Source organism: Trachemys scripta, chromosome 8 (assembly GCF_013100865.1).
Source record: "Trachemys scripta elegans isolate TJP31775 chromosome 8, CAS_Tse_1.0, whole genome shotgun sequence".
NCBI classification, from domain to species: domain Eukaryota; kingdom Metazoa; phylum Chordata; order Testudines; family Emydidae; genus Trachemys; species Trachemys scripta.
The window spans coordinates 73,684,845-73,697,638 of NC_048305.1; the positions used below are offsets into that span (position 1 = coordinate 73,684,845).

Sequence of the window (12,794 nt, forward strand, 5' to 3'; positions counted from 1 at the left end):
AAACACCTTTTTAGCTATTATTGAAGCACTATTACTATGTAGAATTCAATGTGTTTCTACTGTGAACTGCACTGTCATTGGAGCAATAGAGGCTGCTTTCTCCATAAGAAATTCGCTTTGCAGATTTGTATAGTGTGCATACTACGATAGTAGGCGTAGGTTTGTTAGAAAATGCAAAATGAACCACTGTAAAGAGGCTTTTGATGAGTTCTGATGTCTGCTCACTTAAATAAGATACCATTTATGTATTCAGTTTCTACATTGTATAATGACCTACTATAATAATATTTACCATATTAATTAATTGCACTATAAGAAGCTATAGTAAATACCTAAGGAACATGATGTCCACACTGTGAAAGGTTTACTTTGAAGTGAATACCTGATATCAAAATAAGCTTGTTTGTTTTTCTAAAATACTGAACAATGAGGTCAAGAGAGCTTTGCCTTCTTATAATTCAAGTTCCAATTTCAATTTAAAACAATTCTTAGGGATGGAAATAGAATTGAGTATTATTCCCCAAGTGTCACAGATATTAGAAATATTAGTGATGCTATTTAGGATTTCCAATCCAAACATGAATAATAGTTAAGAGACTTTCAGAATCACAAAGCAAAGTTGAAGGGGGGAGCACTGGTCTTGCAAGTACACCCAGGAAGAGCGCTCTCGGCGGTCATTAGATGAGTCAGTCTCCCTCATGACATACGTGAGCCATTTGTTTTGCAGCTCATTTCTGAGATAGAAATAGATATGTTTGTAGAGCTTGCTGTCTTTTTGTAGGGCTTAAAGTGGTCTCAAAAAAGCACCAGGTCTGTGATGGCTCTTCCATGGAATTTCATCACTTTGTGACAAAATGTCAGGGCTTAGGGCTTGTACAGATTTTTCCAATACTGTATTTTTATACTACTTATTTACAGTGTAAATTTGTATAACTCATCCCAGAAAGATTTTAGTGCTCCTCCCCCTCTATTTGTAACCACTCAGCCTTGCCTTAGGGGAAGGGAGAGATGAGGGGTCACAAATGAGTTTGGCAGTGTAACCTCATAGATAGAGTAGCAGTTGGACTCAGAAGATCTGGATTCTATTCCTGGTTCTGCAATTAGCCTTCTGGGTGTCCTTGGGCAAGTCACTTCATAACTCTGTGTCTCAGTTTCTCCATCTGTAAAATAGGGATAATAACTGGAGCTATGTGAATAACTGATTAGTTGGTTTGCTGACTGTTCCAAAACAATTTTTAAAACAATTCATTTTGGGTTGAATGAAATATTGTTTGACTCAAAACTATACATTTTGTTTTAATTTAGAGCATTTTGTTAACATTTTTTTTAATAAAATTGAAGGATAGTTTAAAACGAAGCATCATTTTTGAAAATGTCAAAATGAAAAGTTTGTTTTTTTGGAATTTTTTGTATTTAAATTAACAATTCTGTGAGACAGACACCAATTTATGAACCATTTGTGTCACCAAATTTTTTTTCTGAAAAATTTCACCCAGCTCTAATCATATTTACCTAATTTGTAAATTACCTTGAGGTCTACTGGTGAAAAACTTTGTATAGTAATAATACCCAGCTCTTATACAAATACTTGTGAAAGACAAGTGGAGAAAACAAATGAATACAGCAGAAGCAGCACAACACAGCCCTCAGTTTTGCTATTAGTTTGGCATTTTATCTCTAGTTTGTTAACCCGATATACAGCTTTCTGCTGAGAGAGGCTAAAGGAAAGGAAAAGTAAAAACCATAGCACATGGATTGTTGTGTTGTTCCTGGTGGACTGGAGCAACAACATCATTAGTGCCTTGCTGTTTTTCCTTAATTATTATAATATATTATTGTCTGCTATAGGGAGATCCTTTAAAAAAGGTGAGCTTTATAGTGCAGTCTAAATAATTCCAGCACATGCTAGATATGTCAGTCATTTGATCTTGTCCCTGCATCATGCCCACATTTTACTCATGGTTGCCATGGCTACTACCAAATATCAATGCTTGCCTGCTCTGTGCTGTCATAGCATAACTCAGTTGAAAACACAATAAGGCCTTCACTCACAAGAGGTTGGGTTGCACATCCACAATATTAAAACGAGGCAAGAAATAAAACAAAAATCATTCTTCTTTTCTGAGCTGTTGTGTGAGAATAGTGGGCCAGGCATTGTACATCTGACTTCAACATTCTTGGTAATAGTGACTGTTAGTGGGATCTAGCCCCATTGAACTAGTCAGTTAACTGAGATTCCACTATACCTAAAAACGGAATTTAGTATTAACACCATTATCACACCCCTTAACATCTGCTCATGTGTTGCACCCCGACAGAATCTTGTTTCAATGTATGTGACTGTGGGTGCACTTGATGGAAACTAGATTTGTATCTTAATCCTTCCCATTTCCCCAACACACACTGTGTTACACAAAAGTGTTAAGAAAGAATTCATAAGCCTAGATCTGCCCAGGTGGCATTTATTGTGTAACAGCAGTGTAACCAGTCACGGTTTCAAATTAGATAACTCTTGGGTATTGTTCCAAATGAAAGTGTAGTGGTCAAAATCAAAAGACAAGATAGAAAACTTTTGCAAATCCACTTACTAACAGACAGCATTTTAAAAAGCAACATGCCATGCCTCAAAGGAGGCATCCAAATGTTCTGTGACATCATTTGAACTTTCCCCAACTTCTTCAGTAATTATTGATATGTTTACATTCATCAGCCATTGTGGTAAACACTGGGATCCTGTTGGGTTTCAGGGGGAAGAGGGAGGTGCCTTGGGTTTTTGTTTGTTTGTTTGTTTTAACATTTGGTCTTCTATTCTGTATGAACTACAAATGTCTTTAACCCACCAACTATGACACTAGTAAGATTGGGACAAGAGAAATAACATGAAGAATGATTTAATAATACTGTATTTATCTGTTTTATAAGTACTACAGGCAAAGTTCCACATTAATAAAATACATATTTTAAATGAAAAAAGAAAATCTCTCACTCACTTGCTTCTAACAGTTGAAATGGGTAGCTTTTGATTTGAAGAAGCTATCTTTTCTTAAAATAGGTTTGTTTTCCAATATTGTGTCTGTAGGTCTTCAATTCAATGCATACTGGGTAGGTGGGAGTAATGTGTTTAAAAGCTATCATACTACATTACACAAAGATTACATAAAAGAAGGCCATAGAGCTTGGTCAAAGTACATGTGAGGCGTGTCTCACTATGTGAACCAGCCTTCCCAAATTCAAGAGTTAAGGATGAAACTGCCATTAATCCATCTCATACTGCCAAAATATAGCAGCATATTTGGGACAACAAACAATATTGTTCCCTCATATTTTAAAGGATTACTTTACTTTGCTCGAGGTAAAGTAATTTAGGCAGATAACTCCCATTAGCTTTGATAGGTGTTCTGCAGCTACTTTTTGACAGTCAAGATAAAACTATAGACCCTCCTGAGTGTACTAGTGATCCTAATTTTGGTTATTTTTAATTTTCTTTCAAAAATCAAATAATTAAGAATCACAGAGTAATGAAACCCAAAACATTAGGGTTTGACAGAGGACCAGAAAGTATGTGAACTTGCCAACGTTTCCTCTTTCAGTTTCAGGCCTAACCCTAAAAATAAGGATTTTTTTTTTAATATGTTCCTGAGCTAGTTACTGTGTGTGCCAACTTTCACCTCAAAGAGAGTTTAGAAACAGTCACCTTAAAATACTGGTAAATACAGCAGTACAAAAAAATATCCATATATTAGTAGAAAGAATTATGTTTTGCCAGATTCCCATAACACTTCCAAAAAATGAGGGCAATAGTCTTTCATCACATTGTATAATGAAAAAAACATTACAACTTGAAGAAAAATAATGACAAGTTTCCTATATTTTTCCTTTAGAGTGCCATAAACTGTGACTGTTCATATGACGGGGGGGTGGAGGGGTGAGAGGTATATCTTAATAAAGCTGTATTGTCCTTCAGAACAGCATATACCACGAAAACAGAAGTTGCCATAGAAAGAATGCTTTTTAGTGATTAGCTAAAGAAATAAGGGCTTGATTCTCGTCTCATATACTCGTTTTTTTATACCAGTGGAGTTATTTCTGATTTACATCAGTGTAAATGGGCAGACAATCAGACCATATGTATGTAAGAAGAACAAGGAATATTTGCTTTCAGGACTGTCGTAATGTATACATCCTTTTTAAAAATGCAGCTGGGCAAGCACTAGCAACATGCTGTTCTACAGTTACACTCCCCCCAGGTGTGTTTGTGACAGATGTCCATTGAAACCATGCAGAATGGGGAATTATAACGAACAGCAAAAGCATGTAATCAGACAAAGTGATTGTTCAGCGTCCTTGTTTAATGATTGTCCAGAAAATGCCAGAATCGTTTACCTCCCAGGGCCTCTCTTTACTTAAGTATGAAATATTTTCTGTTAAAATGCACATAGTATTACAAATGAACAGAAAGCATGAACAAAATTGACTTAAGCATATTGGTTTCTAGACTTGTTGAAATGAAGTCTGAATTGATGTGTTTCATCTAACTTATCAGTTAAAAGGCATTCTTGATGCCCTCATGTTATCATAATCTCCAAAGCACTGGACAAACAAAGTACATTTGTTTATCATTCTTTCCTGACTAAAGAACTGTGTTTTATTAAAGAGATCAATCACCTGCATACAGTTTAATAGCCTGAGCTGTGCACATAAGGTTAAAAAAAGAGAGAGAAAGAGAGAAACCTGTTTCAATAGCCTACCCAACTCCCAAAGCATTAAGGAAGCTGTTAAAAAAAGTCAGCTGTTTCTTTAAAAAAATAAAATTATTCTCAGAGCTAGCAAACCCATTAAAATTAGTAATCTAAGACATCTCTAAACAGAAAAGGGGCTCCAAAGAAACCAATTCTGATAAACCAACTAGAAACAATTCTATTTGATTACCTCAAAATGAGCCCTATGATTCTAACTGAAGACACAAATACTTTACATCTTTAATACACTGCTTCTCCATTATTGAATTGTACTTACTGTGGAGACAGTCATTTGAGGCTTCCAGCACAGTGATGTAGTAAGAGAATTGCTGCTCTTAATGAAGGGTTCAGAGACTGGGGCCCAGAGTTTTGAACTTAATGTCAGAAGCAAAACATATAAAGGAAAAAAAATTGGTGCATAGTATCATATACACAAACATTTATTATTTCTTATCCCACTGTTGGTATAGTATCAAGTATTCTTCTGCCAAGCATATGCTTATACTGACAGATGGCCTTAAGGGACCGATTCTACACTAGTGAACAAGAACTGCATAGCATCCGGGAGCACAAGGATTTCATTGACAGGATGCACATGGAAAGATCTGGGGCAGAGGATACTGACTGACAACAAAATGACAATAGTGACAGCAGAGAAGGAAGGAGAACTGGCTGCTGTATGGGAGGAGACTGGCTGCTGGCTACCTTGCACAGTAGACAGTGCTCCAACCCCCATCCAGGTCCCCGTCCTTCGTGGTCAAGAACAAATGTAGTGTACTGGCAATAGGTGGTGAGGAGCACATCCCAATAGTTGAGGTGGAGGAGTCACCTGCCCCAAGGCTGGGAGGTTCACAGACACTGCACCTAAGAGGAGGAGATGTAGAGTGATGGTGGTCAGGAACTCCCTTCTGAGGGGGATGAAAGCATACACTTGCTGACCTGACATGGTCCATGATGCCTGCAGCCCGCATCCAAGACATTACAGAAAAGTTGCTCAGGCTCGTCCATCCCCGACCATTACCCCATGTAACTTGTCTATGTAAGTGGTTCTCAATCAGTGGTACGGGGTACACAGAGGTCTTCCAGGGGGTACATCAACTCATGTAGCTACGTGCCTAGTTTTACAACAGACTACATAAAAAATACTAGCAAAGTCAGTACAAACTATAATTTCATACAAACAGTGGCTTGTTTATTCTGCTCTATATACTATACACTAAAATGTAAGTACAATATTTATATTCCAGTCGATTTATTTTATAATTATATGGTAAAAATGAGAAAGTAAGCAATTTTTCAGTAATAGTGTGCTGTGACACGTTTGTATTTTTATGTCTGATTTTGTAAGCAAGTAGTTTAAGTGAGGTGTAACTTGGGGGTATGCAAGACAAATCAGACTCCTGAAAGGGGTAATCTGGAAAGGTTGAGAGCCGCTGGTCTATGTTGGCATTAATGCCAGGTATGACCCTGAGCAGATCAGAAATGACTACAGAGCGCTGGGAGCAAAAAGAAGAGCATCTTCCTACACCAACTCACCTGCCTAATGAGAGCGCTTTAAATTAGGTTCAAAGGGGGGAGGTGACAAAAGCCCAAAGGTAAGCATAAAAATGCTATATGTTGTGAGGGGAATGGAAAATTACAATAGGAAGATAGGAGCAACAAGAGGGAAATCAAGGTGGAGCATCATCAACATCTTAGGGCTGGTCCACACTGGGGCGGGGGATCGATCTAGGAAACGCAACTTCAGCTATGAGAATAGCGTAGCTGAAGTTGACGTTTCCTAGATCGAACTAAGTTTACTTACTGCGGGTCCACGCGGCGCAGGCAAGCTCCCCTGTCAACAGCGTTTCCTCCTCTCGGTGAGCAGGAGTTCTGCAGTTGACGGGGGAGCGCTTCTGGGATTGATTTATCGCATCCAGATGAGACGCGATAAATCGATCCCAGAAGATCGATCTCTACCCGCCGAATCGGGCAGGTAGTGTGGACCTAGCCTCAGATGCAAGGAGTATGGGGAATAAACAGGAAGAACTGAAAGTATTAGTACATGAGCTAAATTATGACTTAATTGGCATCACAAAGACTTAGTGAAATAGATCTCAAGACCAGAATATTGATATAAAGGAGCTCAGCTTGTTCAGGAAGGACAGGCGGGAAAAAGAGGGATGAGGTGTTGCAGGAATAAATACACTTGTTCTGAGGTACAGGGGGTGAGAGGCAGAGCAGTTGAAAGTATCTGGATAAGATAAAGGGGGAGGGGGAAATGGGGGTGATATTGTCACACTGTCTGGAGAGACTCACGACCATGAGTGCCAACCTCAGGGCAGACTGTCAAGAAACAGGGCTGACACCCCAACCTGGTTGTGTCCTCTATAATTAGATTTCATCAACCCAGAAACAAGTGTGAACTCCTAAAGCACTAACAGTCCTCTTCGGCATTCCAGACTATCTTGCCAGCCAGGCAAGCTGGACTTAATGACTTTAACAAACTCAGAGAACTGTTGATTGTTAGGTGGGGCCCCATGCAAAGAAAAACTGAAGGGATAAAAGAGTTCAGAAAAGCTGGCAGTTTCTCAAGGAGACAATATTAAAGGCACAGCTGCAGACTTATCTTTCCTTTGAATCGAGATAGAATAGTGAGAGACCAATATGGCTCCATCGGAAGCTCTTTAATGTCAAAAGAATAGCACAAGCATGTCAGCACAAAATCAGAGAGGCTAAAGCACAAAATGAGTTATACTTAGTAAGAGACATGAAAGGCAATAAGAGTTTCTTGAACTACATTAGGAACTAAAGAAAGATGAAAGAATAAGTAGATCCCTCTACTTGGTGGGGAAGGAGAGCTACTAACTGATGGCATCAAGAGGACAGAGGTGTTCAATACCTTCACTAAAAATCATAGAATCATAGAATATCAGGGTTGGAAGGGACCTCAAGAGGTCATCTAGTACAACCCCCTGCTCAAAGCAGGACCAATTCCCAACTAAATCATCCCAGCCAGGGCTTTGTCAAACCGGGCCTTAAAAACCTCCAAGGAAGGAGACTCCACCACCTCCCTAGGTAATGCATTCCAGTGCTTCACCACCCTCCTAGTGAAATAGTGTTTCCTAATATCCAACCTGGACCTCCCCCACTGCAACTTGAGACCATTGCTCCTTGTTCTGTCATCTGCCACCACTGAGAACAGCCGAGCTCCATCCTCTTTGGAACTCCCCTTCAGGTAGTTGAAGGCTGCTCTCAAATCCCCCCTCATTCTTCTCTTCTGGAGACTAAACAATCCCAGTTCCCTCAGCCTCTTCTCATAAGTCATGTGCTCCAGAGCCCTAATCATTTTTGTTGCCCTCTGCTGGACTCTTTCCAATTTTTCCACAACCTTCTTGTAGTGTGGGGCCCAAAACTGGACACAGTATTCCAGATGAGGCCTCACCAATGTCGAATAAAAGGGAACGAACACATTCCTCGATCTGCTGGCAATGCCCCTACTTATACAGCCCAAAATGCCGTTAGCCTTCTTGGCAACAAGAGCACACTGTTGACTCATATCCAGCTTCTCATCCACTGTGACCACTAGGTCCTTTTCTGCAGAACTGCTACCTAGCCATTCGGTCCCTAGTCTGTAGCAGTGCATGGGATTCTTCCATCCTAAGTGCAGGACTCTGCACTTGTCCTTGTTGAACCTCATCAGGTTTTTTTTGGACCAATCCTCTAATTTGTCTAGGTCCCTCTGTATCCAATCCCTACCCTCTAGTGTATCTACCATGCCTCCTAGTTTAGTGTCATCTGCAAACTTGCTGAGAGTGCAGTCCACACCATCCTCCAGATCATTAATAAAGATATTAAACAAAACCGGCCCCAGGACTGACCCTTGGGGCACTCCACTTGAAACCGGCTGTCAACTAGACACGAAGCCATTGATCACTACACGTTGAGCCCGACGATCTAGCCAGCTTTCTATCCACCTTAGAGTCCATTCATCCAGTCCATACTTCTTTAACTTGGCGGCAAGAATGGTGTGGGAGACCGTATCAAAAGCTTTGCTAAAGTCAAGGAATAACACATCCACTGCTTTCCCCTCATCCACAGAGCCAGTTATCTCATCATAGAAGGCAATTAGGTTAGTCAGGCACGACTTCCCCTTGGTGAATCCATGCTGACTGTTCCTGATCACTTTCCTCTCCTCTAAGTGTTTCATAATTGATTCCTTGAGGACCTGCTCCATGATTTTTCCAGGGACTGAGGTGAGGCTGACTGGCCAGTAGTTCCCCGGATCCTCCTTCTTCCCTTTTTTAAAGATGGGCACTACATTAGCCTTTTTCCAGTCATCTGGGACCTCCCCCGATCGCCATGAGATTTCAAAAATAATGGCTAATGGCTCTGCAATCTCATCCGCCAACTCCTTTAGCACCCTCGGATGCAGCGCATCTGGCCCCATGGATTTGTGCACGTCCAGTTTTTCTAAATAGTCCTGAATCACTTCTTTCTCCACAGAGGGCTGGTCACCTTCTCCCCATATTGTGCTGCCCAGTGCAGCAGTCTGGGAGCTGACCTTGTTCGTGAAGACAGAGGCAAAAAAAGCATTGAGTACATTAGCTTTTTCCACATCCTCGGTCACTAGGTTGCCTCCCTCATTCAGTAAGGGGCCCACACTTTCCTTGACTTTCTTCTTGTTGCTAACATACCTGAAGAAACCCTTCTTGTTACTCTTAACACCTCTTGCTAGCTGCAACTCCAAGTGTGATTTGGCCTTCCTGATTTCACTCCTGCATGCCTGAGCAATATTTTTATACTCTTCCCTGGCCATTTGTCCAATCTTCCACTTCTTGTAAGCTTCTTTTTTGTGTTTAAGATCAGCAAGGATTTCACTGTTTAACCAAGCTGGTCGCCTGCCATATTTACTATTCTTTCTACACATCGGGATGGTTTGTTCCTGCAACCACAATAAGGATTCTTTAAAATACAGCCAGCCCTCCTGGACCCCTTTGCCCTTCATGTTATTCTCCCAGGGGATCCTGCCCATCTGTTCCCTGAGGGAGTCAAAGTCTGCTTTTCTGAAGTCCAGGGTCCGTATTCTGCTGCTCTCCTTTCTTCCTTGTGTCAGGATCCTGAACTCGACCATCTCATGGTCACTGCCTCCCAGGTTCCCATCCACTTTTGCTTCCCCTACTAATTCTTCCCTGTTTGTAAGCAGCAGGTCAAGAAAAGCTCTGCCCCTAGTTGGTTCCTCCAGCACTTGCACCAGGAAATTGTCCCCTACACTTTCCAAAACTTCCTGGATTGTCTGTGCACCACTGTATTGCTCTCCCAGCAGATATCAGGGTGATTAAAATCTCCCATGAGAACCAGGGCCTGCGATCTAGCAATTTCTGCTAGTTGCCAGAACAAAGCCTCGTCCACCTCATCCCCCTGGTCTGGTGGTCTATAGCAGACTCCAACCCCGACATCACCCTTGTTGCTCACACTTTTCAACTTTATCCAGAGACTCTCAGGTTTTCTGCAGTTTCATACCAGAGCTCTGAGCAGTCATACTCCTTTCTTACATACAACGCAACTCCCCCACCTTTTCTGCCCTGCCTGTCCTTCCTGAACAGTTTATATCCATCCATGACAGTACTCCAGTCATGTGAGTTATCCCACCAAGTTTCTGTTATTCCAATCGCATCATAGTTCCCTGACTGTGCCAGGACTTCCAGTTTTCCCTGCTTGTTTCCCAGGCTTCTTGCATTTGTGTATAGGCACTTAAGATAACTCATTGATCGTCCCGCTTTCTCAGCATGAGACAGGAGTCCTCCCCTCTTGCGCTCTCCTGCTTGTGCTTCCTCCCAGGATCCCATTTCCCCACTTACCTCAGGGCTTTGGTCTTCTTCCCCCGGTGAACCTAGTTTAAAGCCTTCCTCTCTAGGTTAGCCAGCCTGCTGGCGAAGATGCTCTTTCCTCTCTTCGTTAGGTGGAGCCCGTCTCTGCCTAGCAGTCCTCCTTCTTGGAACACCATCCCATGGTCGAAGAATCCAAAGCCTTCTCTCGGACACCACCTGCGTAGCCATTCGTTGACTTCCACGATTCGATGGTCTCTACCCAGGCCTTTTCCTTGCACAGGGAGGATGGACGAGAACACCACATGCGCCTCAAACTCCTTTATCCTTCTTCCCAGAGCCACATAGTCTGCAGTGATCCACTCAAGGTCATTCTTGGCAGTATCATTGGTGCCCACGTGGAGAAGCAGGAAGGGGTTGATGAGTCTCGGCAGTCTCTCCGTCACATCGTGTATCCTAGCTCCTGGCAAGCACCAGACCTCTCAGTTTTCCCGGTCGGGGCGGCAGATAGATGACTCAGTCCCCCTGAGGAGGGAGTCCCTGACCACCACCACCCTCCTCCTCCTCTTGGAAGTGGTGGTCGTGGAACCCCCATCCCTAGGACAGTGCTTTTTTTGCCTTCCAATTGGTGGAGTCTCCTTCTGCTCCCTTCCCTCAGATGGGTCATCTAGTCCACTCTCCGCATTAGTACCTGTAGAGAGAACATGGAAACGATTGCCAACCTGTATCTCCATTGCTGGTGCATGGACGCTCCTCTTTCTCCTTCTGGAGGTCACATGCTGCCAAACCTCTTCACAATCCTTCTGTCCCTGCTGCGCCTGCTCTGAATCTTCAGAACATTGTGACCGTAGAAGCATCTCCTGACGTCTGTCCAGGAAATCTTCATTTTCCCTTATGCAACGCAGAGTCGATACTCGTTTCTCCAGCCCTCAAACCTTCTCTTCCAATATGGAGACCAGCTTGCACTTTGTACAGACAAAGTTGCTTCTGTCCTGTGGAAGAAAGACAAACATGGCACAACCTGTGCAGGTTACAACAGCTGATCGCTCACCTTCCATATCACCGTCCTCTTAAGAGCTTCCTCAACTTTTGCAGGAACTACTCAGAGGAACCTGCAGATGAAAGCCTCAGTGAGCTCTCCCCAGGCGAGCTCCCAGGCAAACTCCCTCTGTTAGCCTCTGCTGTTCGCTGCTCAGCTGGTTCGCTGCTGACTGGCCTTATATACCAGTCAGGCCCACTCAAGGCTCACCTGGAACAAAGCACTCCCAATTCACACTTTTCAAACAAACAAGCAAGCAAGATTAATGGTGACTAGATACTCAACACAGTTATATCAATAAGGGGAAAGGAATGCAAGACAAAATAGGGAAAGAACAGGTTAAAGAATAATATTTATGTAAGTTAGGTATATTCAAGTCGGCAGGGGCTGATATCATTCAGTTTATGGTCCTTAAGCAACTAGCTGTACCAATCTCAGAACTATTGCCAATTATCGTCAAGAACTCATGGAGGACGGGTGAGATCCCAGAGGACTCAAGAAGGGCAAATATAGTACCTATCTTTAAAAAGGGGAACAAAGAGGACTTGGGGAATTGAAGTTAGGCTGACACCTGGAAAGATATTGGAACAAACTATTAAACAATCCATTTGTAAGCATCTAGAGTATAATTGGGTTTATAAGGAATAGCCAGCATGGAATTGTCAAGAACAAATCACACCAAACCAACCTTATTTCATTCTTTTACAGGTTCACTGGCCTCGTGGATGGGGGGAAAGCAATAGATATTGACACATTCTGATTTTAGTAAAGCTTTTGACACAGTCCCATATGACATTCTCATAAGCAAACTAGAGAAATGTGGTCCAGATGAAATTACTATAAGGTGTGTGCACAACTGGTTGAAAGAATGTACTCAAAGAATAGTTTGAGACATTACAGGATTACATGAGCTGTCCAGGCTGACTCACTGCCACCTGCTTTCACTGTGAGGGAGCCCTGTCTGTGGCCAGCATGGGGAACCCACTCCAACCACTGACAACACAGGAGCCCCGCCCTTTCCAAATGCAAGTGCACAGATTTAATATACCTGCCAGAGCACGCCTGGGCATGTCTATGTCAGATAGTTATCAATGGTTCTCTGTCAAACTGGGAGGACATATCTAAGGGAGTCCCACAGGGGTCAGTCCAGGGTCCTGTGCTAGTCAATATTTTCGTTAATCACTTGGATAATGCAGTGGAGAGTATGTT

General features: G+C 42.3%; 1 long non-coding RNA gene across 1 annotated transcript; it reads right to left on the reverse strand.

Moving 5' to 3' along the window:
* Window positions 1–457: 457 nt before the first annotated feature.
* LOC117882043 lies at window positions 458–10,621 on the reverse strand. Its single transcript, XR_004646921.1, has 3 exons — window positions 10,580–10,621; window positions 5,017–5,113; window positions 458–1,160 (listed from the first exon to the last, which is right to left on the reverse strand). It is a non-coding gene; the product is annotated as an uncharacterized LOC117882043 (long non-coding RNA).
* Window positions 10,622–12,794: the final 2,173 nt, after the last annotated feature.